The following is a 19,921-nucleotide window of genomic DNA, read 5'->3' as shown; positions in this document are numbered from 1 at the left end:
AACTCTTTCCTGCTAGCGTTGCCAGCTAACCAGCACTATCGCCTGATTTTAGGCCACTGGACTTCCCTCTCCGTCTTCCTGTAGAGGTTTTGCCATCTATGGTCCCTCTAGTATATTGTCCCTAGTCTTTGACTTCGCAACCCATGTACTGACTTCTAGTCAACATTTTCCCCACGCTTCTTTACCCTCCACGATTTATTTGTTATCTTATCCGTCCTCTTAATTATCAGTATTCTTCGTTAACATATTTCCAGAAGTTCGATATCTCCTTCCCTGTTTTATGTTGTTTCTCGGAATGTTTATGAACACACAACCAAAACAGCTTCCGTGTAGTACACGTTGGTGGAGAATAAAGTAAGGAACAGGAAATTTCATTTATTCCGGTGGATTAGCCGTTCTGTGTCCTTCTGCATCTTGTTCAATTTGCAAGCAGAAGACTGCAAGGTCTGCTTCAGTCCACCCCCAGCAAGTTCTGTCTGTCTGGAAGCGTTGGAGGGGAGGGGGGAGGCGGGGGGGGGGGGCTTGGCTGGAGAGGGGCCCCTCCACTCAGTGACTTACAGACATCTCCAGCGGAGGGCCCTTTCAAGTGAAGTTGACGCGAATAAAACCGAGCAGACTCTGCGCCGCGCCGCGCGGCTGGCTGGGTTGTTCAGTTTGCAGACAAGTCTAAGTGACGGCGGGCTACCCTTCAGAGGAGAATTCGTCCTTTCGACTGTGACCTACTTCACTGAAACAAATCGATCCTCTCCTTGTCAACAAGCATGTATTTCGGTTACGAGACCGAAAACCTCCAACAGTGTTCTTCTCGCACCGCAATCTACGATGCAGGCTTCGTACATTCTGCGTTTCTTGACCTGCAAGACCTTTTTACTTCGGAATTCCACTCATATACCTCAAGAAACACGTTGCGACAAAATATGCAGGAGTACTGTAGGCTTCGTTACATCCAGTATGGTTACGTCGAAACTACAGTGAAGTCCAAGTCCGAAGGCAGAGTCATCAATGAAGTACAGCACTTAGGACTGAAATCAAGTTTATCACCAACACTAACGTATTACCAGAAAAGAGTTGGTCTCCAGGGCGGTAAGTGCAGCTATTTATATAAACTTCACAAAATTCGAATAATGCAGAATGCTGGTATTCATACATACACCGAATGTTCCAGAATATACAAGCATTACAAGCATAAGATATTTCAAGAAACTTTCAGAAACGATAATTTCTATTTCCTTCTTTCTTTCTTTTTTTTTTTTTAGATTAGTCTGCTATCTAGATACAAGAACGGACCAAACGTTGCATGTGAATTGGCATGAATATAGCAAATAATCTCATAAGCCACCCTTGGAGAAATCATTTCAAGCATCATTTAATACGGTGTAATTCCGTCCCTGGAGTTGAAAACTCCCTAGATTCGGTTACGAAGTGACTCCACAAGATTGTGCAGGTGCGCGGCATCCAGATTAACCTACTCGCCGATCTCGTAATTCCACCAAATTGCGGGGATGCTGATGTCATGTTTTACCAGCTGTTCCAACACATCCTACAGATTTCCTACAGGATTCAAATCAGTTGATACTGCAGACCAGTCTAGATATAATACGGCGAGGGAGTGTCAGAAAACGACTCACATATTCCTCCAGTCCTGTAAACTTTGTTTTTGTTGTCTGTACATGCCTGTGTGCAAAAGCCTCTTCCGAAGGACCGACTCCAATTGTATGCAGGCACGTAGCAATGTCCCCTCGCTAACAGGTTGTGATGGGCCTTCAAACAATGCCTGCTGCAGCCGGCCGGAGTGGCCGAGCGGTTCTAGGCGCTACAGTCTGGAACCGCGCGACCGCTACGGTCGCAGGTTCGAATCCTTCCTCGGGCATGGATGTGTGTGATGTCCGTAGGTTAGTTAGGTTTAAGTAGTTCTATGTTCTTTGGGACTGATGACCTCAGAAGTTAAGTTCCATAGTGCTCAGAGCCATTTGAGCCAATGCCTGCTGCAATTCCTGTCGGGTCTGGAAGCTATTTTGATTCATAAGCTGTGAAACGCGCCTCCAGTACATCTCAGGCAGAATCTTTTTCCGACCAAAATCCGGACATATTTTTCGGCCAAATACAATGATCCATTTGCGTCATTCTTTCACGGCCTTACACTCGCCCATGCTTACGTATAATGACCACTTGAAACATTAATGTCTTAGTGCTCGTTACTGCCTTATGTTCACGTAGAGGCAGTCTGCAGGCAGTTGAGAGCCACCGCTAAAAGCTTAAAGATTCATCTGTGCATGTACGCTATGGTGACTAACGTTTTGTCTATTGTGTTTGATATTTTAATATAATTTCAAATGCGATAATATAATTAAGCATTAAGGTGTTCAATGGGGAAAATTCACATAAAGTGATCTACATGAAAAGAAAAAATAACAAATTTAAAAAAAAGAAAAATGTAAATGTGTACGTGCTCCATTTGGCTATCTTGCGCACATGGATATCATCCGGAATTCAGAAGGTACATACTATAGGTCTGCCGCACTTTGCTGCACTGGCGGAGCCAAATGTTGTAAGTAATAATTCTGGCCAACACTGAGATACGGCGTCACACTACACTATAGAATACTAAATAACATATAATTTCTGATGGTCATGTTTAAACTGGCGACCCACAGCACGCCAGCATTGGGTGCTAACCACTGCACCACATCACATACGCCACAACTTGCGGCATTGCTCCCTCTCCTAGACGAACAGCGACCCGCTGTTTCAGAAGCTGTCATTGGAGCCGACTACAGCACCATTCGATCCAGGTCTTGTCAATAGTCCTCTGTGTGGCGGCACTGGCGGATCCTTGCGTTCTGGTCGTGTTGTTACACACCCCACATTATGACGGGCGACGAAGGTAGCCCCTGACGAAGAGATTATCTTCAGTTTCCTTCTACATCCCATCGTCGATCTGCGGCTCCGGACTGTAGCACAGCTTCGCATGGAGAACCTGGACCACGTCTTTGACCTCTGGTCTTCTTGACGAAAGGCCATAATCCTCAATTTGATATGTGACTTCCGACAAGCGGCAAAAAGTACCGCTTCAGTAACTTTTCCGATAGTTCCATTTTCGGTACAGGCTTAAAAATGCATTCCAAGTCTCCTGGATGTATCTCATTGGCCAATGCTTTGTGTTATAGCTCTCTCGCTCTATCTCCTGGGTGCCCAGGTCGCATATGGGGGAAATTGCCTTGCTTGTTCAGTCTCGTTGATGAGGTGTTTAACATAATCATCCTTAGTGTATTCTGTTTGGGGTGGGAACAGTGTAGCCATTTTCGTTACAGCCTCGCGACTGTGCAGCAGACAGTGTGTTGCCTCCCTGTGTTGCATGCGAATGTCACGACGGGTAACATTGTATCCCGATCACTATGAACATCAACGTAGACTGAGAGCATATCTTCCAACGTCCATTCGTCTGTGGATGATAGGCAGTTGTCAATGTTGTTGATAGTGACGCAAGATTAAGAGACTTCTGATACTATCTAGACTGGAAATCTTTTCCACGACCAGGGATCGACGTCTTATACAAGAAACTTGGTTATTTCCGAAGATTCGGGTGCCGATACAGGTTTGGTGTCAGCATAGAATGTGAGATAATCAGTGCAGTCTATCGATTACCGATTGTCGACTCCTGGAATATTTCCAAGTGGTCAGTGACAATTCGGTAGTAAAGGTCTGCTGCAGGTGGTTTTGGTACCAAATGCCGTGAAGGTAATGGCAAATGCATCTGTTATTGGTATTCCTTAGAGTGGCTCACATAGTGTGTAACAGAATGGTAGAGACTAGCCATTGATACCTGTTTCTATTTTGAGTCTTCACAAATCCCAGCGACCAGATGTTGGAGCGTCGCAAAACTACTTCAGGATCACTGGCCATAGATGAGTAGGGATGACGAATAACCATTTCCGCATTATCGGATCATAGTTCCTGTTCTACAATGAAAATCGCCTTTCTTAGGTTCTTACTCTTCAAGGCTGTTATTGTTTTCCGACAATACTGGATCTTGTAATGTTTCCATAATGTGACGTTCAACAGCTGTTAATTATTTTATAAAATGCACTTTAACCATCAGCGTTTTATTTGTCCCATTAGTCATCTTCCAGTTTCGGTTATTAACCGTCATCCAAGATGTAGGGCGCAACAGATAACATCCTGGATGATGGTTAGTAACCGAAACCGGTAGATGACTAATGGGACAAATAAACTATTGATAGTTAAAATGCATTTTATAAACTACTGCCGGCCGGTGTGGCCGTGCGGTTCTAGGCGCTTCAGTCTGGAACTGCGAGACCACTACGGTCGCAGGTTCGAATCCTGCCTCGGGCATGGATGTGTGTGATGTCCTTAGGTTAGTTAGGCTTAAGTAGTTCTGAGTTCTAGGGGACTGATGACCTCAGATGTTAAGTCCCACAGTGCACAGAACCATTTGAACCATAAAGTACTGAAGCTTCAGTCCGTTCAGGAGCAGTCTTATTTTATGCAACGATGGATGCAATTTTATACATGCTACTGTTTTCTGCCAAGGAATTCCGTGAATGACAGTTCAAATCCTTGTGTTTGTGTCTACTTTGGTATTCCAGTGTGATGTGATAATCCTAAAACACCATGACCACCTCAAGAGTCGACCCGAAAAATTCGTCAATCTAGTCAGCCAGCAGACAGAATGGTGACCAATCATAATGGTGAAAGATTTACCAAATAATTACGTCCGTAGCTTGCTGATGGACAACACAACTGAAATGCACTATTTCTCGGTTGTAGTTCGCCTCGGACTTGGAGAGCACCCTGGAAGCATAAGCTACCGCCTTTTCAGCACCTATGTGAATTTGCACTACGATCTCCATATTCCAAAACCACTAGCGCCAGTCCAGTGTTCTGCCTCACACAGCCATGCCATACAGGAGGAGGATGTACAGATAGAGGAGCAGAATGCCGGTGTACAAGAGTGTTGATAGTTTTTCAATTACTCCAAACGAAACAGGACAGCAAGAGTTATTACAAGGACCTATTACGTTTGTTGGTTGCAAGATTCTATTTTCGTGTACAATTACAGAGGTAGTTAGTGGAAATTCTTGGCTAACAATTGTCATTATCCGAGGAGGTGAAACAGCTCTTGCAGGATTGGAGAGTTATAATGAAAGAGACATTATAAGTTTTCGTACATCTGCAGTTGGTGTAATTCTTAACAGAAATTATGGAACATGTGTAGTTACTACAGACAAGCCATTTTCACTCTATACAAGGAATAGGAGGAAGATAAATGTGAATGAGAAGTTAAATGTGTGGTGCAAACTTTCTGGTGTTCTTACAAAATATATTGTTGTACAAGGAGACATTACTTTGTATTATCATTGTTAATAAACGAACCATCCTTATCTATCCCGTGAGATTTTTTTAAAGACAAAAAATACTAATTCAGCTACTGAAGCATCTATATCTTCTATGGGTTGCTGGGGTTCTGACCCCTGGGGAGGTGGGTGGGGATTCATGCGTGGCTGTGTGGTCCGCCATATTGGCGGCTGACCTTGAACGAGTTTCGCCCGGCAGCCGCTAGGGCGCGGAGGATCGTCATAAAATGCTAGAACTGGAAAAGGTGTTAGCGCCTCCTTAAGGACGAGAAAAGATCTTTCTCACATCTCATTCAACGAAAATTTTCCGCCACCCTGCAGTAATTCTTGCAGGGGATGTGCCTTGAAAAGGAAGCCCTTTATGAATCATCAGGTGTACGAGCACATTCCGAGAAAAGTTCTCGCGTTACAGATGTGCCGAAGAGTCGGAAAATTTGTGACTGCTTTATTTCCTTTGGATCGAGACTGGCTCCACCCATTAGGTGGCCCAAGATTTTTATTTCTTTGGCAACGAAATACAATTTTTTTCGATTCAGGCCGGATCTGCAGTCTGATCGGACATCAGCACGGTTGTCATTTGGCTTGGATGTTCCTCTATTGTCTTCGGAAAACAGAAGTGTCATATAGATAGCGAAGAGATGTCATCCATTTAAATTCAGAAGCAGATTTTCATACTTTCGAAGGGAGCTGGAGCATAACATAGTCCAAAGGGAATAACTTTGAACTTAGACAATTCATCAAGAGTTAAGAAGGCAGTTTTTCCTCAGTCTGCCTTGTTAACCTTGATTTGACAGTAGCCTCTCTGCATGCCTATAGTTAGAGGTAGTTTGCTCTTCTGAAGCAGTCTAGGGTATCATGAATGCGAAGAATGGAGAGGCACTTTCCTTTGAGATTTTGTTTATTCATCGTAAATGGAAATGCCATGTGACCAGGGCCTCCCGTCGGGTAGACTGTTCGCCTGGTGCAAGTCTTTCAAGTTGACGCCACTTCGGCGACTCCGAACACGCTGAGCTACCGTCCCGGCATCCTCTTAGCTACCAGGAGCGGACTAGTCGTCGGTACTCAACACAGAAACACTACGTGCTGCCCTAACGCTCAAACAAATTATTAGAAAGGAATAAGGACTCTCTGAAAATTCAGTTATGTCATATTGCACCATTTTCTCCAATTTATCTGGGAATGCCCGTTATTCAGCAGGCGACACCATACACGAGCGCTGGCTATATGATTGATGATCCTCAGTGTTTTATCTTGGGCCACTTTGTGTGTCTTTTCTCCACTCCGGTTTTTAATGCACATGAAAACTGACGCAGAATGGCTATTACTCGCTGACGTTGCTCCTCAGGCAGACCATTTCCTATCGGTAGTTGCGCAGCAGCTTCCTCCCTTGCGTTATCTGTGGAATAGCAGAACACGATTCCCCATCGATGGCTAAGCTGCTCCTCCTGGAATGGCTGTGCTGTCCCTGTGCACATACCTTAAGGGATTATTATGGCTGCTTGCGACTATTTGTGATCCAAATTTCTTCTTGACAAACCACAATACTTATAATCATCGCTACCATGTACATTTCTTTTACAAGCCTCAGTACATTTTTTTAACCGACACAAGTTTCACTGTTTAACCATGCATTTCGAGTAATGACTGAAACTCGCCTAGTTGATGATGACAGGATAAATTCTTCAATTGATTTGTTGGAATAGCCTCGTTAGTACGACGATCTGATCTTCCACGGTCTACGACTGATAACTGATAACTGACCATTAAAATTGCTACACCACGAAGATGACGTGCTACAGACGCGAAATTTAACCGATAGGAAGAAGATGCAGTGATATGCAAATGTTTAGCTTTTCAGAGCATTCATACTAGGTTTTCGCTGGTGGCGACACCTACAACGTGCTGAAATGAGGAAAGTTTCCAACCGATTTCTCATACACAAACAGCGGTTGACCGGCGTTGCCTGGTGAAACGTTGTTGTGATGCCTCGTGTAAGGAGGAGAAATGCGTACCATCACGTTTCCGACTTTGATAAAGGTCGGATTGTAGCCTATCGCGATAGCGGTTTATCGTATCGCGACACTGCTGCTCGCGTCGGTCGAGATCCAATGACTGTTATCAGAATACGGAATCGGTGGGTTCAGGAGGGTAATACGGAACGCTGTGATGAATCCCAGCGGCCTCGTATCACTAGCAGTCGAGATGACAGGCATCTTATCCGCATGTCTGTAACGGATTGTCCAGCCACGTCTCGATCCTTGAGTCAACAGATGGGGCCGTTTCCAAGACAACAACCATCTGCACGAACAGTTCGACGACGTTTGCAGCAGCATGGACTATCATCTCGGAGACCATGGCTGCCGTTACTCTTGACGCTGCATCTCATACAGGAGAGCCTGCGATAATGTACTCAACAACGAACCTGGGTGCACGAATGGCAAAACGTCATTTTTTCGGATGAAACCAGGTTCTGTTTATAGCATCATGATGGTCGAATCAGTGTTTGGCGACATCGCGGTTAACGTACATTGGAAGTGTGTATTCTTCATCGCCATACAGGCTCATCTGTCGTCGTGATGGTATGGGGTGCCATTGGTTACCCGTCTCGGTCACCTCTTCTTCGCATTGACGGCACTCTGAACAATAGACGTTACATTTCAGATGTGTTACGACCCGTGGCTCTACCCTTCATTCGATCCCTGCGAAACCCTACATTTCAGCAGGATAATGCACGACTGCATGTAGCAAGTCCTGCATGGGCCTTTCTGGATACAGAAAATGTTCGACTGCTGCCCTGGCCAGCACATTCTCCAGATCTCTCACCAACTGAAAACATCTGGTCAATGGTAGCCGAGCAACTGGCTTGTCACGATACGCCAGTCACTACTCTTGATGAACTGTGGTATCGTGTTGAAGCTACATGGGTAGCTGTGCCCGTACACGCCATCCAAGCAATCTTTGACTCAATGCCCACGCGTATCAAGGCCGTTATTACGGCCAGCGATGGTTGTTCTGTTTACTGATTTCTCAGGATGTACGCACCCAAATTGCGTGAAACTGTAATCACATGTCAGTTTTAGTATAATATGTTTGTCCAATGAATACCCGTTCATCGTTTGCATTTCTTCTTGGTGTATCAATTTTAATGTCCAGAAGTGTAAATTCTGTTAAAACGACAAATTTGAACGGCTGTGTTCCGTCATTGATAGCTGTTCTTGGAATATATGTTTTCTCTTCGACTGGACGTATTACCCATTTCCAGGACAAGTGCGTTCGTGTCATGGAACACTGTCGTCAGCTTGCGAAGATAAGTATTACGAAGGCACAGAAAAAGGAGCGCCTGAATCGACTAGCGTCCGGACTGGTTGTCCACGGGTGATCAGCTTATCTGCCTGCTATATGTAGGACCGATGTTCGAGTACTATTACTGCCAGTGATTTTTCCTTGGTGAGAGGACTAGAAGGGAGGAGCGCTCAGCTGTGTAATACCAATTTACGTATTAGAGTGAGCAATAGCGGTCCCAAGGCCAATAAGTCAAAAGGGGCACTCTCAATCATAACTGTGGACAATCGTTCCGTTCATCCTTATAAACGTTCCGTGTCCTTTATAAGTCCTATTTCACATGGGTTCCACACACTTAGCTGTATTCTAAGATGACAATCACAAGTGATACGCAAGCAGTGTCCTTAGTGGTCTAATTGCGTTTTCCTAGTATCCTACCCGTGACACAAAGTCTACCTCCTGCCTTAACTAAGACTGAGCCAATATGATAATTCCGTTTCATTTTTTTACAACTTATTTCGGTATTATAGTGATTTGACTGACTCTAATTATAACTCAGCGATACTACTTATTTTCGTTGTTTGAAGATAATTTTACACTTTTGTACATTTAAAGCAAGTTGTTAATTTTGACACCAGTGTGAAATCTTACGTTGAACTGAATAATTCTGCAGCTTTTGTCAGGCAGTAATTGTCTTAGATAACTGTGTAGTCTGTGATAATACTCAGGTTGCTATTGATATTCCACATTAAGTCATCAATATGTTGCATGAATAGCAAAAGCCACAAGACACTTCGCTGAGGCACTCCTGAGGTTTACATATGTCGATGATAATCCATCGAAGATAACGTGCTGCACCCTCCCAACCAAGACCTTCCTAACCAGTCACAGATTTGGTTTGATACGTATATAACGATACTTTGGATAATAATCGTTAATGTGATTCTAAGTTACGTTATTTTCGGAAATCTTGAAGTACTGTATCTACCTGATTTCCCCTTGATTCGTTGCTTCGAGGATGTCATCTGAGAAGCGCAAGATTCGTTTCGCGTTATCGATGTCTTCGGAGTCCGCCCTGGTTGGCACGGAATAGGTCATTCTGTTCGAGATACATTAGTGATAGACACAACAAATGAAACTGACGTTAAATTATCCTTGGGAGCGGAAAAATCTGATATCCAGATCAATGTGCTACCCAGACGAGGGTTGACCTGTGAAATACAATGCGATCCAAAACATCGCCGCCGAAATACCGGAGGGGCATTTTGAGAATATTTTGGTGTTAGTTATCCGCGGCCACCCGTGGTTCGTTAAAGAGTTAGTGCATTTAGTTTGGTTTCTGGCCCTCATGTACTTTATTATATGCATTGCACTGAAAATATCTGCATACCACTGCAAGTGTCGGAGGTGTGTTCTGTGTGTCTAGTTTGGGAATTCTTCTACCATTCACTCACGATACTTGCTGTTAACAACAGCAAAGTCCACTTCATTCACCAGTCTCAAGATTTCCTTCAGTACTGCTCTGTTCTGTCTCGTTTTTTTCCCCGCAGAGTTACACATTAGTAAGCAGTGAGTTTGCCGAAATGCATCTAGTGTGTGGATTCACTGAATGCAGTGGAGTAGCTTCAAGATAAAGATATGCTGAGGTGTTGTTCCATCGACGGAAAATCCATTACACTACTTTACAGGGTTGTAGCATTATCTTCCGCATTGCAGAGTGATTACTGCGGCCTCCCCTGCTGCAGCTCAACCATCTTTCTGCTCGTTGCACGGTTCTCCTATCCACTTCATTTTAAATGTGCACCATCACTTTTAGCGTGCTATGTGTCTGTAACTTGACGTGAATGATGGGTAGTGGCTCTAAGGCAGTTACCTGTCCACTACGATTTGCTAAGAAGCATGTCCTTCACCTGATGATCTGTCGTCAATTGACGCGAAACCGGTCATGACTTTTAATAAAAGTATTTTACAGCCAGTGCTAATCATTTCATTCAAAATGTTTGGAAGCGGTTTGAAATCGTGTTTAAAGTTCGTTGGAAGTCACTAAGTGCTCTCATTATCAAACACAGCAATTGAAGCCTTATGACCTAGTTTTTGGGCATTCCTCCAAGAACTTCACTCACTGATTATGATAAATACCAGATATCGAACATATTATGTAAATTTTTACGGAGTGCCTTACTTGATCCCCTACGGGAGTGGGTCGTGCGGTAGCGTTCTCGCTTCCCACGCCCGGGGTCCCGGGTTCCATTCCCGGCGGGGTTAGGGATTTTTCTCTGTCTCGTGATGACTGGGTATTGTGTGCTGTCCTTAGGTTAGTTAGGTTTAAGTAGTTCTAAGTTCTAGGGGACTGATGACCATAGATGTTAAGTCCCATAGTGCTCAGAGCCATTTGAACCATTTGAATCTACCGGGGTGTACCGGGTAGGAGAACGTAATTAATGCGTATGGTTATTCTGATCACGAAAGGACCATGACAGTGGACACGATCCACCATCATACGTGAAGACGTACCTGGCACCAACACAAGGTATAACGTGATCGGTGAGGAACGCCCACAAAGAAGTACGTAGTCTGTTACTGTTTTGTACTGAAAGAAGCAGTTTATGTTTATTATTTGCTACAACATTTATGTAAAAAAGTAAGTATTGTTGCAAAAGTCCTTCCCACAAATATTTCATTTTGTATCAAAGATCATCTCACAAAACAGTGGTAGCAACTCCCACTGGAAATCAAAAGATCTTCGGTCCCGGATTTTAACCCCACCACCGCTTAAACTTTGAACAAGAAACATCAGACATGGCGGCTGAAGGCTTCTGGCGTAAGAAGTCACCCTTAATCAGCCAACGACTTTGTCAAAGAGGGTGCAAGTGCGGACAGAGGTTCAAGGATTTTCTTGCCTTTGAGATGGGAACTGTCCGTAAAGGCGGGCAAATCAGCGATGATCAACCTCATGAGGACGCAGAAGGGGATGGAACTCACTAAATTAAAGCCACATAATGTGTATACAAAGGAAACGTTGCCTAAATTGAAAACAACATAATCTGTAAGTGCACATGTTCGTGAAACCATCACTAGTCACAAATGCAGCGAGATGTGGTCTAATGCATTTGTGACTAGTGATGGTTTAACGAACATGTGCACGTAAAAATTATGTTGTTTTACGATGTTTGAATACGTGTGCTCGCACTGTGTAACAACGTCACGAGTGTATGTAACACTATTGACAACGAGATACAAATGTGTCAGCTTACATTACGTTGACAAGGCTTAAAGCCATAATATCAGCACTTGATAATGGCCTAAGGCCGAAATTGCAGTAGTGTAATAAAAACTTATAACAGTCACTGGCGTAAGGATGATGACCTTCAAAAAACATTTTAACTGAGCTTAAGCCAATGGTCAAAGCAAATTAACACATTTATTACATTACAACACAAAAAAGCTTTTTTTTTTAGATTTTAATATTCCTTGGTAAATCATTTCCAGAGGTGATCAGAGGCTGTGTCAGTTTCGCAAATTCAGGATACCTTCTCTGGCAGCTGAAGAAAATGTGACTGATATATTCCTCACTGTGGCATTCACATGAGGACTATGTGATCTTGTTTGGTTAGTTACTTGTTCCGTAGATCAATTGAATGATTCTTTTGTAGAAACGTTGTGGAACGAGTCAGTTTACAGGATATGTGCACTTGATTAGTGTTAAATTTAATGAATGCATCACCATTTTATACCAACTCAAGCAACTGCACTTTAAAATTTGTTTTTGTGGCTACCAGTTTTTAAGTAGAAATTCGTCAATGAAATAGAAGAAGTTGTCCAGCAGAAATGACTTTCAATTAGATGTAGACCTTGCTTCGCTACCTTTCAGACATTTAATGTCACTGGGAAAATGATAGAAAAAACTTATTACTGCATTTTCAACTCCTCTCTGAGCCACTGACAGTTTTAGCAATGAATGTTAAAGATAATTTTTCCCATTAGTGTTGTAGGTATGTACACCACTGTGATATTATGTATGACGAATTTTACCAGCGGAATATTATGACGGCACAGTTGAGATGTCTAGCTCCTTGAAGAAGACCCAGCGTGATGTCTGTGGGTGAACATTGTACATTATTCTTACTGCTTGTTTTTGTGCAATCAATATTTTCTTTGTTAGTGATGATTTACCCAGAAGATTATTCTGTACAACATTATTGAATGCAGAAAATGTCAGGAAGCCGACACATTTGTTTCCAACAATCAATTACGTGAAGAGAAAAAGTAGCTGAATTTAATTGTTTGGAAAGCTTAATAATATACCACCTTCCAGTCCAAGTTTTCCTCAATATGTACACCCAAAACTTTGGAGGGCTCTTCCCTACTTACTGGCTCCTGCTCATCTGCTCTAATAATTGTTAGTATGACTATATTTGTTCATAACTGAATATAGTGTGTTTTTTTCAAAACTTAGGAAGAGTTTATTTTCATAGACCACTTAAGAATTCTTTTGTAATTACCATTTATTAACTCTTCTGTTGCTTTCTCTCTAATGGGATTGATTATAATACAAGAATCTTCTTATTGACTGTTAAGTGGAAAGTCATTCACATCTCTAAGGAATAGGAAAGGAGCCAAAAGTAGACCCTGTGGGACTCCCTTTGTGATTTTTACCCCCGCCACTGAAATTGTCTACCTTTCTGGCGATTTCTGAATCTTTGAGCACAACGTTTTGCATTTTGTTTGTCAAATATGATTTACACCAGCTGTGTATAAAGCGATCAGTTGGATAAAACTAGAATTTTTCTAATAGATTATCATTAATTAATGATCTACACAGTCTAAAACCTTCAACAGATCACAGAAAATACAAACAGGCGATACATTACTGTTTAAGACATGTACTATTTGATGATTGAATGTATAAATAGCATTCTCAGTTGAGCAACCTGTCTGGAATCCAAACTGTGATTCACTAAGTAGATTGTTTCTTCGTAATTGTGCGACTACTCTTGACTACACGACTTTTTCTAATATTTTGTAGCATCACTTAGGCGATAGAGATGTTGGCGAAGTCGTGCCTTCGTCACTATGAATTTACTGCTCTATCTGCAATTTCGGATACAAGGACGTTACATAGGCAACGTGCAGCTATGTGTGTCGTGGACTACTATATCGCTTCATTGCACAATGAAGTCCGATCTCTGAATGTTAACAAACCATATTAGTAATATTGCCCAGGGAGCTTACAGCTGATCTGTGTTGTGCCTTATATCTCTCTGCCTCGAAGCTCTCCGAAATTCGTGTCGACATACCGACAAAAGCAGGCTCAGCACAGTGCCCAGCACTGTTTTAGGCAAATGGCAGCCACCGATTCGATTAGAGTCTATTTCACCTACGTGTCACGCAAGCTGCGGTATTAAGAGCTTCGGTATGGGATCGGGCCGCCAAAGGTCAGAGGAGACCAGAGAACTCTAGGTGACTGTGTAGGCCTGTTGGGTAACGCGTCACAGATTGCATCTCTTTCGGTAAGGGCCTTCGTGTCGAGCCAATCAGTGCGACTGTAATGGCCACAGCACCGACGCTAAGCGAACGGCCCTGTGTTTGGCAGGTGACACGCGGCGCTACAACGGGCGCCGAGGTTGACGCGCCAAAAATCGACTGCACAGCGAGGCCTATGGCGCTGATGTGTGGAGTGCGTCGTCGCGGGAGGAATCTGCGCCATCACCACGTCGCCAAACGTGACACAACTCACAATAAACGAGTAAACATGCTATGGACAGCTGGAAACTCATTTTGAACTGAAGGTAGTTGTCGGATCTGTAAAGGTTCGCCTATGTCGGCACTTAGTTCCCCAGCTGCATACCGCCAATAAAAAATAAATACAGGTCCAAAATATTTGATCAGGCGAACGCACAACTGAGGAACATATTAATATAATAAAAAAAGCACTTCAGTAGCCAGTAATTTCTTATTTACTGCACGACCATTTTTAACAGACTAAACACCAACTGCGAACGAAAGGAGGAGCTACTACCGTACAACAACTGTGTATGCCAAACAAACATCTGGTACTGGAACAAAGACGCTATCATGGAGGGAGGGATATAAACAATAATGACGACAAAAATAAAGAAATATATGTACAACTAAGGCGAGACGCCCAATGATCTCTTCATCTAGATGAACAACAGGCTGAAACTCTTACGGTAACCGGCGAAATGCCGCGAGTAATGATGATAATAGGCAAGGTTCATTACATTCATATTGTGTGGATAAGTTGAGAATTTGACTCTGACGGGAGGCGTGTTACAGTAGTCCGTGCAGTTACAATGACCACTGTGTCGGGTTGGCTTAGTCGTCAGAGCCTCGGCCTAGTAAACATGATACCCGGGTTCCAATCCCGGTTCGGCACAAATTTTCATTTTTCTCAGATTGGTTTCAATCAATTCCACCTTACAACCAATGTACGTAATCTCTTTGTGTCTCAATAAATAAATAACTGCTCTCACTAGTAGGTCTAACAACTGCAGCGCCCATCTAAACAGTACGACAGAGGAGTGACTAGTGCCCGCCACGGTGGCCGAGCGGTTCTAGGCGCTACAGTTCGGAACCGCGCTGCTGCTACGGTCACAGGTTCGATCCTGCCTCGGGCATGGATGTGTGTTATGTCCTTAAGTTAGTTAGGTTTAAGTAGTTCTAAGTTGAGGGGATTGATGACCTCTGATGGTAAGTCCCATAGTGCTCATAGCTATTTGAACCATTTTGAGTACAGCTGGCCAGGGACCCAGCGGACCGCGCCTGCAGAAGCGACTGACGTAGGAGCCAATGAGGTGGGGAACCGAAATAGATGGCTGAACAATTACGAGAAACAAGGGGTCACTGGTCTGTCCGCTGACATAACTGCAGTTCTCAAGAACGATACAAAGTAGAAAAACTACTACAAGAATAAATATAGTAACATAATTATAAGTTCGGCAGAAAACGCCAGAAAGTGAAACTGACAGAGCGCATCAGAATAAGAAGATATAAAATAAAAATGTAACTGAATAATGGGATACGGATAGTGTAAAAAAGTGAATCTAAAAATTGAGCAATAAGAAAACTATAAGTGGAATGTGGTAGAAGAATGATGCCAGCCGTTAAGGTCGGGAATCATGTTTAGACACGTCTTACACAGCAAACAAAATATATTAGTATAAAAAGCTTATTCAGGACTAGAAAGATATACGCAACAGGAATAGCATTGTTCACAGATACAACAATAAGGTGCATCCACATAGCATCAGAAGTAATAAAAATAAGAGAGCTGTAAAAGGATTCTATAAAGTAGGAATAGAGAAAGCGATTAGGAAACTAAATGGATGAGGAGACTATAATTCGGTTACAGCAGAAATAATGTAACGACACAGTTGTTAAAATGAAATAATGGAAACTATATGAAATACTGCTTGAAGACAGTAGAATATAAAAATGTATACCCATATCTGTTCAGCACTAATGTCAAAGTCAGCGTAGAAGAACGCACAACATTAAAATGGCAAAAGATAAAAAAGCACCTAAAGCAGGGGATACAGATATAGTAGAAAAATGTATCTAAAAATTAAGCAATAAGACGACGATAGTTGATGCATGACAAGAGGATGGTAGCAACTTTAAAAATCGGAAATCATGTACAGATTCTTCTTTAAGAGCTGAAACGAAGCATTAGTATAAAAACCGTAGTCAGGGCTACAATAATATACACAAATGGGAGACCAATCTAGACGTGTATGGGAATGTATTGAAAAAAAAAAATTGCTCAGCGACCGGACGAAGTGACATTAGGGGATTAACCAATCAGAAACGCTAGGGATTGGCGCACGTGGCCAGGACTGTGTGTACCATGTCATCATGGCGACAACACTCCAGTTGCCATGGAGCCCCGGTACGACACCGCTGCCATCCTGATGATGAAAGTATAGTAAATATCTGTCAGCCACTGGCTTTGATGATGCTGAAGCCTAACTGACAGACACATTAAGGGAGCACAGTGTCTATTACTCTTAACAATCAACTTCCTCGAAACCCAATTGAAACACAACTGTGTGCGTTGCATCTTGAGTGCAATCAGGGGACAACTGTCCGTAATAAGACACATTGCGAAATTGACATCACATGGCAAGAGGCATAATTAGTAAGTACAATCCATCGAAAGTATCTCTGCCCAACAAGCAGCATTGCGAGAATGCAGGTGGAAACCAGAAATAATATCCTTCGCAAGATGACTGGGAGCACGTGGGGCTCTCGACCAAAGACCTTGAGAACGACAGCGCTACCAACCTGTTACAGGGCCGCAGACCATGCGTGCCCGGTCTGGCATTAATTCACCCATGTAAACATTGTGGACAAAGTGCTAAGCGAAACATGTAGGCTTGTTACAGGCTATTTGAAACCTACGCCACTTGTAAAAACTCTACCACCTCAATGGCAGAGTGCCACCAGGTAGTCGTCGTCAGGTACCTACAAATTTGGAGAGGACAAATCTGACTTATCAGGGAAACCATTCCACGTTCCAGCAGCCCCAAGGTAGGGGTATAGCAAAAGTTTCCGCAAGGCCATTTCACTGTTGCTTTGCGCTGTGGACAACGCATTTCAAAGTTTTTTTTTAAATTTCCAGTTTAACATGATTGACCACAGAAAACATAAGAAGATGCAGAGTACGCTGTTATCTTCCCGCTTCACCTATGTTTTTCTCTCCTCCGCTCTTCCCCTCTGTCCCATATCTCTAAATAACAACGCAACGATATTATAATTTCAGTCTGTTGTCATGTGACTTCATGAGGTTCACGGTGCCTAACTATTTTAGTTGATATATCTGTACGAAACTTTCTAGTGGATTAAGTTCATCCCAAGTTGACAACTAACTGCCAAAACCAGTAATACGAACATTTTTATATATCTAAGGGATTGTGGCGTAATAAACTACTATACAATCACTACAATGGTCGAATACGTCCAATTAGCAATACGTGAGGCTTTTTTTTTAAAAAGTATGTAGGTTTGTGTGTGTGTGTTTCATACGGTTGGCTGTTTTTTAAGGGAGGGACACCGGTTATGTCTGACAAACTCTTGCTGATCTTCAAAAGTTGCCTGAATATGTGATTCGAGAAATTTTTACTTGCTCACTTCGACCCTTTTCCAGATTTATTTATTTTTTACGTAGATTACTAGTCAATGCCTGGTAGGAAAATAATAATTTTAGACTTTGTTTTGTAGACTGTGAAGACTAGAACTTTGTTTTTTCACCTCCTTTGCTTACAAATTTACACTTGATGCAAGTCTCTGCTACTACTTGTCTATACAGAAGTGAAACTGAGACAAGTTTGTAATGTCGTTGATTCATGTGCTTTCAGATGTCCACAACTTTCCTATCAATAGGAACAGTTATACATAATGAACTGCTTGCAGTTCACAATGAATGACTGGCAGCACGAAGTATTCTAGATGCTTCTACTGCTTGCAGAAAATGTATAAGAGAGGGTATTGAAATAAAATTTGCGCTATTAGAGGGTCCACTTCGCTGCTAAAACCAATATGTCACTTTAAATGGAGAACCGAGTAAAGGCCTTCATATGGTCATGTTTCTCGAGAGGTTGCATGTACACAATATGGTCAAATCTATCCGGACACCTACAAGTGGACTCGCATTCGGGAGGACGACGGTTCAATCCCGTGTCCGGCCATCCTGTGGTAGGTTTTCCGTGATTTTCCTAAATCGCTCCTGGCAAATGCCGGGATGGTTCCTTTGAAAAGGCACGGCTGCCTTCCTTCCCCGTCCTTCCCTAATCCGACGAGACCGATGACTTCGCAGTTTGGTCTCTTCCCCCCCCCCCCCCAAACAATCCAACCCCCAACTACAAATGGACATTAAGCCAGCGAGGACTTTTTTCAGTGATGTGTCTTAATAATGTTCATGGAGGAATGGCAGCCCATTCTTAAAGAGACGATACCAGGGAAATTAGTAATGTTGGACACTGAGTCCTGGAGCGAAGTCGACTTCCTAACTCATCCCAAAGTGATCCACTGGCCTTAGGTTGGGACAATAGACATGCCAGTTTATTTCAGGAATGTTACTGTCCACAAACCATTGCCTCACAGATGCTGCTTTACGACATGGTACAGTCATCGTCTCCATACTGTTGCCCACTTTACGCTGTACACATTCCACTACAATGTGTTCATACCCTTTCAAATTTAGCATTTAATTAAATGCAATAGAAGGGTCATACAAAACAGTAAATGAAGTTTCATGAATAGATCAAAAAATAACGTGTTCATTAATGTTGACACTAACTGTGTATACATTTCCTGTAAACTGACTCGTTCAACATGTTTTCGATAAACAAATCGTTCAGATGATCTATGGAACTTGTAGTTAACTAATGTCTAACTGACCACGAAAAGCATCCCCATACACCAACAAACCTCCACCCTAGTGCGCTGTTAGCCTTACACGTGATGACAGGTAGCGTTATCCAGCCAGTCGTCAAAGACAGATCCTTCCGTCAGATTTCCGCTGTGTACAGCGTGATTCACCGCTCCAAATCACCCGTTTCCAGTCGTCCAATGTCCAGTGGCGTCGCTCTTTACACTACCGCAGGCGTCACTTAGCACTGACAGCAGAAATGTTTTGCTTCATGAGAAGCTGCTCGACCGTTGTAGCTCGTTCTCATTAATTCCCTACGCAAGGACATTGTGCTAACTGGGCTGCTGTTAGCAGTCAGGTGCTCCTGAGTGACTCCTTCTGCTGACCTCCTGCTACTTTTTACAACCACATTCCGCAGTGCTTGGCGGTTGCTATCCGCCAGTACATGTCTGAGTCGTCTTGGATTAGGTGTGGTTGTCCACTGAGGTTGCAGATTGATAACATTTGTGCCTTCAAAATGACGGTGTGTTCACTTATCGAAATGTCAACTGTTGTCGAAGACGATAACCAGCTGAAGTTTTCCGGCCTCGAAACACTCCTACAAGAAAAAATAAGAATAATATTCTCCCGCTTTTTACTAACAAAATGATTTTTGTCAGTACAAACGGTATCGTTTGACCGATACCGAAGATCAACACAGACAAAGCACCAATAAGTCAATAATGTAGGAGCAAATCTTAGACTAAACAGAAAGAACTATGAATGTGTGATAACGCAATCCTATTACAAGAACACCCAAAATATTGTAGATTATGTAATCCAGTCCTCCGACTTCGACTGAGCGCTCAGAAATCTCAAGTGCAAGCTCATAGTG

The sequence above is a fragment of the Schistocerca nitens genome, chromosome 8, assembly GCF_023898315.1.
Source record: "Schistocerca nitens isolate TAMUIC-IGC-003100 chromosome 8, iqSchNite1.1, whole genome shotgun sequence".
Taxonomy (NCBI): Eukaryota; Metazoa; Arthropoda; class Insecta; order Orthoptera; family Acrididae; genus Schistocerca; species Schistocerca nitens.
This window is presented reverse-complemented; position numbering follows the sequence as displayed.